We start from the raw sequence: 9,592 nt of genomic DNA, 5'->3' as shown, positions 1-9,592 counted from the left end.
TCTGAAAATCCATCCTGGTGGATCTGATCTGCAGATGATCTGCAGATGATTGCCTGCTAAACAAGGTGTGTATGATGATCTGCAGATCTCATAGACTATGAATGCATTTTGCAGGAACGGATCTATTGCAGGAAGAGATCATTTGCAGATAATGATCTTTTGAATGTGTACGGGCAACTTTGTGTGCAGCATCTTGCAAAGATTTTATCTGATGGGGAGTGCAGCTCCATAGAATAGACTGTGAAGGTATGGCTCTCATACTAAATGGAATGGGGTATAATTGGTCTGTGATCTTGCCTTTTCCAGAGACTTTTATCTCAAGTGTGTATGCAGCATTAAGGCTCATACACACATCAGACCATGGTCTTTGGAAAATGAAAGATCACAGACCAGTTTTACCCCCTTCCATGTAGTATGAGAGCTATACTCTACATAGTCTTTTCTATGGAGCTGAACTCCACATCAGAAAAAAATCTTTGCAAGATGCTGCACACACAGATGCTGTACAGACACAAAAGATCAGTAGCTGCAAAAGATCTGTTCCTGCCAAAAATCCAACCCTGCAAATTGCAATGATAGTCTATGAGATCTGCAGATCATCATACACACATGATTTAACTGACAGATCTGCAGATCTGAAAATCCAACCTGGTGGATCTGATCTGCAGATGAATGTCAGTTAAATCATGTGTGTACGATGATCTGCAGTTCTCATAGACTATCATTGCAATTTGCAGGGTTGGATTTTTGGCAGGAACAGATCTTTTGCAGCTACAGATCCTTTGTGTCTGTACAGCATCTGTGTGTGCAGCATCTTGCAAAGTTTTTTTTCTGATGGGGAGTTCAGCTCCATAGAATAGACTGTGTAGAGTATGGCTCTCATACTACATGGAAGGGGGTAAAACAGATCTGTGATCTTTCATTTTCAAAAGACTATGGTCTGATGTGTGTATGAGCCTTAAGGCCACATACACACATCAGACCATAGTCTTTTGAAAATGAAAGATCACAGACCAATCTTACCACCCTTCATGTAGTATGAGAGCCATACCTACACAGTCTTTTCTATGGAGCTGAACTCCACATCAGAAAAAAAAATCTTTGCAAGATGCTGCACACACAGATGCTGTACAGACACAAAAGATCAGTATCTGCAAAAGATCTGTTCCTGCCAAAAATCCATTCCTGCAAATTGCAATGATAGTCTATGAGATCTGCAGATCATCATACACACATGATTTAACTGACATTCATCTGCAGATCAGATCCACCAGGATGGATTTTCAGATCTGCAGATGATTGCTTAATCTGCAGATGAATGTCAGTTAAATCGTGTGTATGATGATCTGCAGATCTCATAGACTATCATTGCAATTTGCAGGGTTGGATTTTTGGCAGGAACAGATCTTTTGCAGCTACAGATCCTTTGTGTCTGTACAGCATCTGTGTGTGCAGCATCTTGCAAAGTTTTTTTTCTGATGGGGAGTTCAGCTCCATAGAATAGACTGTGTAGAGTATGGCTCTCATACTACATGGAAGGGGGTAAAACAGATTTGTGATCTTTCATTTTCAAAAGACTATGGTCTGATGTGTGTATGAGCCTTAAGGCCACATACACACATCAGACCATAGTCTTTTGAAAATGAAAGATCACAGACCAATCTTACCACCCTTCATGTAGTATGAGAGCCATACCTACACAGTCTTTTCTATGGAGCTGAACTCCACATCAGAAAAAAAAATCTTTGCAAGATGCTGCACACACAGATGCTGTACAGACACAAAAGATCAGTATCTGCAAAAGATCTGTTCCTGCCAAAAATCCATTCCTGCAAATTGCAATGATAGTCTATGAGATCTGCAGATCATCATACACACATGATTTAACTGACATTCATCTGCAGATCAGATCCACCAGGATGGATTTTCAGATCTGCAGATGATTGCTTAATCTGCAGATGAATGTCAGTTAAATCGTGTGTATGATGATCTGCAGATCTCATAGACTATCATTGCGATTTGCAGGAATGGATTTTTGGCAGGAACAGATCTTTTGCAGATACTGATCTTTTGTGTCTGTACAGCATCTGTGTGTGTAGCATCTTGCAAGGATTTTTTTCTGATGGGGAGTGCAGCTCCATAGAAAAGACTGTGTAGAGAATGGCTCTCATACTACATGAAGGGTGGTAAGATTGGTCTGTGATCTTTCACTTTCCAAAGACTATAGTCTGATGTGTGTATGAGCCTTTATGAAAGCTGCCAAGTATTTACTTTTAAACAATACCAGTTGCATGGCAGCCCTGCTGATCTTTCGGTAGGGTCTAAATCGCACACCTGAAACAAGCATGCAGCTAATCTTGTCGGATTTGTCAGACATCCTGATTTGTATGCTTGTTCAGGGTCTATGGCTTAAATTTGTTAAGGCAGAGGATCAGCATAACCACCAGGCAATGTGCATTATTTAAAAGGAAATAAACATGTCGATGTCTCTCACCTCAGGTTCCCTTTATGTTGAGGGCCATTTCCACTAGCACAATGATCGATTCGCCTCCAACCACAGGTACCCCCAGGTTGTCCAGCTGCAGCTTCCTATTAGAGCTAAGAAGGGGGGGGGGGGGGTGCTACTAGAATCTTTAGCATGCATCAGAATCTTTTCCCGGGTCGCCTCATGAATGAAAATTCGCAGTCAATGGAAACTATTTGCTTTAGTTTCAGTTCGGAAGGTGATGATTGTTAATGCCTTAAAGTGGACCCAAACTAAAAATAAAAGATTTTAGAAATAAAATCTATTTTCTAAATTATAATAATAAATAGCAGCCTTTTTTCAGCTGCCTGATGACACATATAAAATGTTTTACATTTATTGGAGAAAGAATCCGGCAAACTGGTAGAGTAGATGGTGTCCAGTAAGGGCCGGTGCACACCAAAAACCGCTAGCAGATTTTGAAACGCTTTTTCTTATTTTTCTATGGCGTTTTGCGGATTGCTGCAGCGGATTTCAGTATAGTACATTTCATATATTGTTACAGTAAAGCTGTTACTGAACAGCTTCTGTAACAAAAACACCTGCAAACCACTCTGAACAGGCGTTTTTTAGAGCGGTTTGCGTTTTTCCTATACTTAACATTGAGGCAGAAACGCATCCGAAATCCAAAAAATGCCTCACCTCAGCATTTTTCGTTTCTGCAAAATGCCTCCCGCTCTGGTGTGCACCACCCCATTGAGATACATTGACCAAGCGGATCCGCAGCCGCAAGCGGCTGCAGAAACGCTGAAAATGCCGCTCGGTGTGCACCAGCCCTAAAGGAGGAATTGCTAATGGCTGCCACCTATATAATCCTAGTTATAATAGAGAAGGGCGAAAAGCATGCACTGAAATGCTCATAGGCTTGAAGGAGTGTTTGTTTATCTTTGTATGTCATAGTGGTGCAACTAAATATTTTGAATTAAAAAAAAAAGTTTGGTTTGGGTCCGCTTTAAAGGGAACCTTAAACTGGCGAGGAAAAATAAATTCACTTACCTGGGGGCTTTCCCAAGCCTCCTGCAGCTGTCCGGTGCCCGCGCCGGTCCTTCGGTGCCCTCCGGTCTCCCTCCGCCGCTACGTTTCGTTTTCGGACGACTGCCAGTCGTCCTCGGGCCACTTCCGCATTCCTAGTCGTAAACTGCAGTAAAGCGCGTCCGCATGACGCGTTTGGCGTCATGCACATGACACGTTTGGAGTCATGCGGACGCGCTTTACTGCAGTTTACGACGAGGAATGCGGAAGAGGCCCGAGGACGGCTGGCAGTCGTCCGAAAACGAAACTTAGCGGCGGAGGGAGACCGGAGGGCACCGAAGGACCGGCGCGGGCACCGGACGGCTGCAGGAGGCTTGGGAAAGCCCCCAGGTAAGTGAATTAATTTTTCCTCGCCAGTTAAGGTTCCCTTTAAGGAGTGATTCCTAAAGACAAAATGTTAAACGCATAGAGGAATGCAGGTAATAACTCTAAAGTATGTGAGGAACCCTTAATTCTAAAGGTGCCCATACATCTAATGATTTTGCTGTACAATTCACCCTTCGATTATTTTATTGAATCAAGAGAGAAAACGAGTGTGTTCCAGTATGCCCAATCGATGAAAAGCAGCGGATAGGTCGAATCGACCAGCTTAGCTGATCAAGCAGGATGCAGGTTATCGGTCAATCACACAGGAATCACTACTGTTTACGTATCATTCAATCGATTGTGAACCAACTTTTGCATTCTGAGCATGGAGACACAACATCAGTCAGATCAATTAGTGAAGGTAAATCACATAGGAGTCGCTTGTAGTGTGTTGGTCACTAGTTGATCGACTTTCGATCAAATATACCAAAGTCAATTCCCCAATAAAGTCGATCGCTTTTTCAACTGAATCAGATTCGCTAGATGTATGGCTACCTTAAAGGTCTCAGCTGCCATTAACCTCTTGAGGACTGCAGGGCTAAACCCCCCCTAGTGACCAGGCCATTTTTAGTAAAATTGGCCACTGCAGCTTTAAGGCCAAGCTGCAGGGCCGCACAACACAGCACACAAGTGATCCCCCCTTTTCTCCCCACCAACAGAGCTCTCTGTTGGTGGGGTCTGATCACTCCCCCCATGTTTATTTTTTTTATAAATATTTATGTCAGTTTTTTTCATAAAAAACCGTTTCTTTAAATTTCTTCCCTCCCTCCCTCCCCACAGCCAGCCAATTGCAGCGATCGGCTGTCATAGGCTTCTGCCTATGAGAGCCGATCCCTCTCGTCCCCCAGGGGGACAGCCGTGTGACACGGCTGTCTCCAGTACAGCGCTGCTGCAGATCGCAGCGCTGTACATAGAAATAGACGGCGATCACGCCATCTAACAGCCTCCCGAGCGGCAATAGCCGCTCGGAGACTGAAGGCGGGGCGGAGCTCCGCCCCCCAAGCAGGAGATGCGCGCGCAGCCTGCAAAACAGAGCCTCCGGACTGTACGCCAATCGGCGTTAGGCAGTCCTGGGGCTGCCGCCATGGCCATGCCCATCGGCGTGACGCGGTCGCAAGAGGTTAAGTGGAGTGTTACTAGAGACTGCGATGTAAAGTTAAGGATTCTGAGCTGTCCGATTTATTATTTTGTATTTTATACAAAAGGGATCTCAATACAGAAAAAATACACAGCAGGCACACAGACAGGAAGAAAGAGACAACAGGCATACAAATACAGAGACCCAGCCACTCTCCTTCCCTGACTGCCATACACAAGCTGCAAGCTGGTTGTAATCTTGCTGGCAGAGGAAGCAGCAGGAGGGGCGGAGCTACATCCTGCCTGCATGTTCCTCCCCATCTACTGCATGTGAGAACAACAGAGGTGATAAACTGAAACTTTAACCCAGGATTCAAATTCATTCCAATCAATAGGCGATACCTCCTTTTCCACGAGAAATCTTAACCTTTTCTCTAACTGATCATCAGGTGGGTCTGTACAGATAATGTTGTGGTGAAACCCCTCCCACAGTATTAAGTCATGCCAGTTTGCTTTGTGTGAACCTTCTTGCATTGTGGGAAATAATTGCTTTTACCAACTGCCAAGCAAGCAATATCTCCTTCTTTGCATAGTCCAGTTCACCTGGCAGAACTAAAGAGGTCACCACCAAGTGATACATTTAAGAACGTATATCAGAGAGAGGGAAGATTTTACAATGGCCAAACATTGACTAAATCTATAAATGATAAAATAAAAAAAAACCACCACATTTTTATTCATAACTACAGTTCCCTAAGGACTGGGGTGGTAAGAGAACACTCACAGTGAAAGCTTCTCACTACATGTTAATAAGCCAAGCGCCTTAAAAGGAAGGTTCACAGTCCCTTAAAAAAAATAAAATAAAAAAAAATGCTTATCCACTTACCTGGGGCTTCCTCCAGCCTGTGCCAGGCAGGACATGCCCTCGGTGCCGCTCCGCAGGCTCCCAGTCTCCTCTGGTGGCGCACCCGACCTGGCCAGGCCAGCAGCCAGGTCGGGCTCTTCTGCGCTCCAAAATGCGCCTCACGCGGGCACGCCGTCGTCATCGGACGTCCTCCGGGCTGTACTGTGCAGGCACAGAACTACTGCGCCTGCGCAGTACAGCCCGGAGGACGTCCGATGACGTCAGCGCCCCCACGTGAGGCGCATTTTGGAGCGCAGAAGAGCCCGGCCTGGCCAGGTACACCACCGGAGGAGACCGGGAGCCTGCGGAGCGGCACCGAGGGCATGTCCTGCCTGCCACGGGCTGGAGGAAGCTCCAGGTAAGTGGATTAGCATTTTTTTTTTTTTAGGGACCGTGAACCTTCCCTTTAAAGGGAATCCAAGGTGGGAATAATATGGAGGCTGCCATATTTATTTCCTTTTAAGCAATACCAGTTGCCTGGCTGCCGTGCTGATCCTCTGCCTCTAATACTTTCAACCAAAGACCCTGTACAAGCATGCAGCAGATCGGGGGTTTCTGACAATATTGCCAAAACTGACAAGATTAGCTGCATGCTTGTTTCTGGTGTAATTCAGTTCACTACTGCAGCCAAATAGATTAGCAGGACTGCCAGGCAACTAGTATTGTTTAAAAAGAAATAAATATGGCAGCCTCCATATCACGCTCACCTCGGGTTCACTTTAAGTGAATTACTTAACCTATTAAGGACCCTGGGCTTAAACCCCCTTAGTGACCAGGCTGTTTTCCCCTAATTAGGCCACTGCAGCTTTAAGGCCTCGCTGCAGGGCCACACAACTCAGCACACAAGTGATTTCCCCCCGCCCCCCTTTCTCCCCACCAACAGAGCTCTCTGTTGGTGGGAATGATCGCTCCCAGGATGTTTTTTGTTTGTTTGTTTTTTTAATAAATATTTTTTTATTTTTAAATAAATTTGTTTATTCTTATTTTATTTTCACTAGACCCCCTCCCTACGCCAGCCAATCACTGTGACCGGCTATCATAGGCTTTAGCCTATGACAGCTGATCACTCGTCTGCCTCTCAGGGGGACAGCAGTGTCACATGGCTGTCCCCAGTACAGTGCTGCTGTAGATCGCACCGTTGTACAATTTAAACAGACGGCGAAACAGTCTAACAGTCTCCTAGCAGCGATCGCCGATGGGAGACTGATGGTGGAACGGAGCTCCGTCATTCATGCGGAGATGCAGGCGCATTGGCGCGCACGATCTCCTGCAAATCCCCACCCCAGGACTTGATGTCAATTGGCGTTAAGCGGCCCTGGGGCTGCCGCCTTGGTCATGCCCATTGGTATTTTAACCGCTCTGGGTCCGCTTAACGCCAATCGATATAAGGGGATACATTTTCACTTGCCTTATCACCAGCATGATCTTAGTGAATTAAGCCACATACACACGCTCAACAAAAGTCTTTTAAATGCACGATTTTTTCAAGACGACAAGGTGTTGTGCATAATTGTGCATTTAAAAGACTTTTGTTGAGCGTGTGTATGAGCCTTTATGGCCATTGTTTAAAATCAAACCTGGCAGAGAGAATAGGGCAAAAGCTGTTTAGATTTCCTGGATTAGATCAGACAATAGAATGCCTGGTACACACCATGCAATTTCCAATCAGATAGATGGTCGATAGATAATTTCCAACAGATCCGATCGGATTTCCAATCATTTTTCTGATCGCTTCTAAGCAAATCCATCAGAAAAATTATCAGAAATCAAATCGGACCTGTCAGAAATTATCTATTCGACCATCTGACGGTAAATTGCAGTGTGTAAAAGGCTTAAGACACATGGCTCCCAACCATTGTTTAAGAGCAGCACTGGTGAGGGCATACATATGGTCCCGGCGCAGGGAAAGACGCTAAACAGCTCACCCTACGCTAGATCATGCAGGGAATATAACAAATCTATTCCTCTACTGGTAACCCAATGTATCCCTCTGGTGGTGTAATTCAGGGTCCAGTTATTGCTGGCACCGGAATTAGGCCCCTTTTCCTCTTATTCAGTAGCTCTCAGTTATAACTGAAAGAAAACGGATTTTCAAAGTAATGCCGATGTTTTCCTATGGCACCTTTCACACTGAAGAAGCTACTTCTACTCTGAGGAATCCAACAGCAGCTCATTTTCATTGTTTAGAAAAATAATTTGAAGCAGCCATCACCACTATAGGGTTAATCTGAGTTTAGACATGAGACAAAAGCAACCCAACATTTATGGTCTGAATGAGGTCTGTAAAGACATCCCTTTGCTAAGCAACACCAAGCTGTCAACATGCAGCTGGGCAGGAGTCACAGTGGTATGGCCGGTGTTCACCAGCTGCAGTGGTATAAGCACTCATCTGGGGCGTAGCAATAGGGGTTGCAGAGGTAGCGACAGCCCCTGATGAAACTTTGACAGTGAAACCGGTCGGGTGAGGCGGACGTGTGGCTGGACGGCGTCTTATGATTATTATGTGCTGCTGTACACAGTAGATCCCTGTGATAAGGGCCCAGATGTAAGTGACCTTTTTAAAGTTTTTTATATGCGGTTTTTATTGGATCTTTATTAAAAACGCCAAATAGATACGCTTAGATGAGTGTATTGTGTCTTTCCATGTGTAATATGGTGGAAACACTGCATATAAGGATTTGAATCGAATTGCTTGTGTGAAGAGGAGGCCAGCTGTGAAGACACCTGCCGCTGACCTCATAACGTTTTGTTGCAGACCCTGTAATTAAGGTCTGTAACAATCTGGTAAGCGCATCTGTTTTTATGGTGTTCTCTGGTGGTGGATGTATACGATTCAGCGCCGAAGCTATATTCAATCAGCGACCGCATTGGGCCAGATGGGCTCCATGGGACTCTTCCTCAACCACAATATTAGCGGCTTATTGGTCCTGTGCTGGTAATAATCACTTCTATAGAGGCTTTGCATGGTAGTAATCATAAAAAAACAACTGTTCCCCAACCCCTTCTTGCCCCTCTGACACTGTGGTTGTCCTTGGCAGGGTTTGATGCACTGTATCAAGTGTTACGTATAAAGTGCTTGGGGGGGGCAATGTAAAACTCGCACCGGGGCCCATAGCTACGCCACTGACTGTCATCATGTCTGCACATCTGCCAACCCTCAGCTGTCTGCAGCTGGCAGGTCAGGTATAAGCACATAGACAACTGTGTTTGATCATTTTGATTGGAAATGGTGTTGGCACAACTGCCCTATGATGTTTAGCAATCCATCTTGCCAGATGATTAAAATATAATTAATATAATGGACAGCTACAGCATGTTACAGGTGGAGAGGGGAAGAGAAAAGGACCAGGTTTGTTGATCATTAAATAGAAGGATTGTGCAGATACTAATAAACCCCAACCTCTAAAGATTTCATATCCTGAAGTAAAGAAGCTCTGGCCTTTCACATAGAGACAGGCGAAAAATGTTTTACCCTTTATTTCTGTATACAAAAGGAAGTAAAAAGCAAGAAATAAAGATGTAATGCTTGCATAACTTCTCAAAAATACTAAATACAACCCCAACCTCTTTTTGCTAGTTTTATCAAAGTTATATACAGGGAAACCATTTAGGTGGTCTGGTAATACACCAAAGGATCTTCCTTCTGGAAGTAAAGCTCTGGTTATGGACTCATGGAATGCCTTACTAGC

The sequence above is a fragment of the Hyperolius riggenbachi genome, chromosome 1, assembly GCF_040937935.1.
Source record: "Hyperolius riggenbachi isolate aHypRig1 chromosome 1, aHypRig1.pri, whole genome shotgun sequence".
Taxonomy (NCBI): Eukaryota; Metazoa; Chordata; class Amphibia; order Anura; family Hyperoliidae; genus Hyperolius; species Hyperolius riggenbachi.
The sequence above is the reverse complement of the archived record's forward strand: the minus strand, read 5'-3'. Positions refer to the sequence as shown.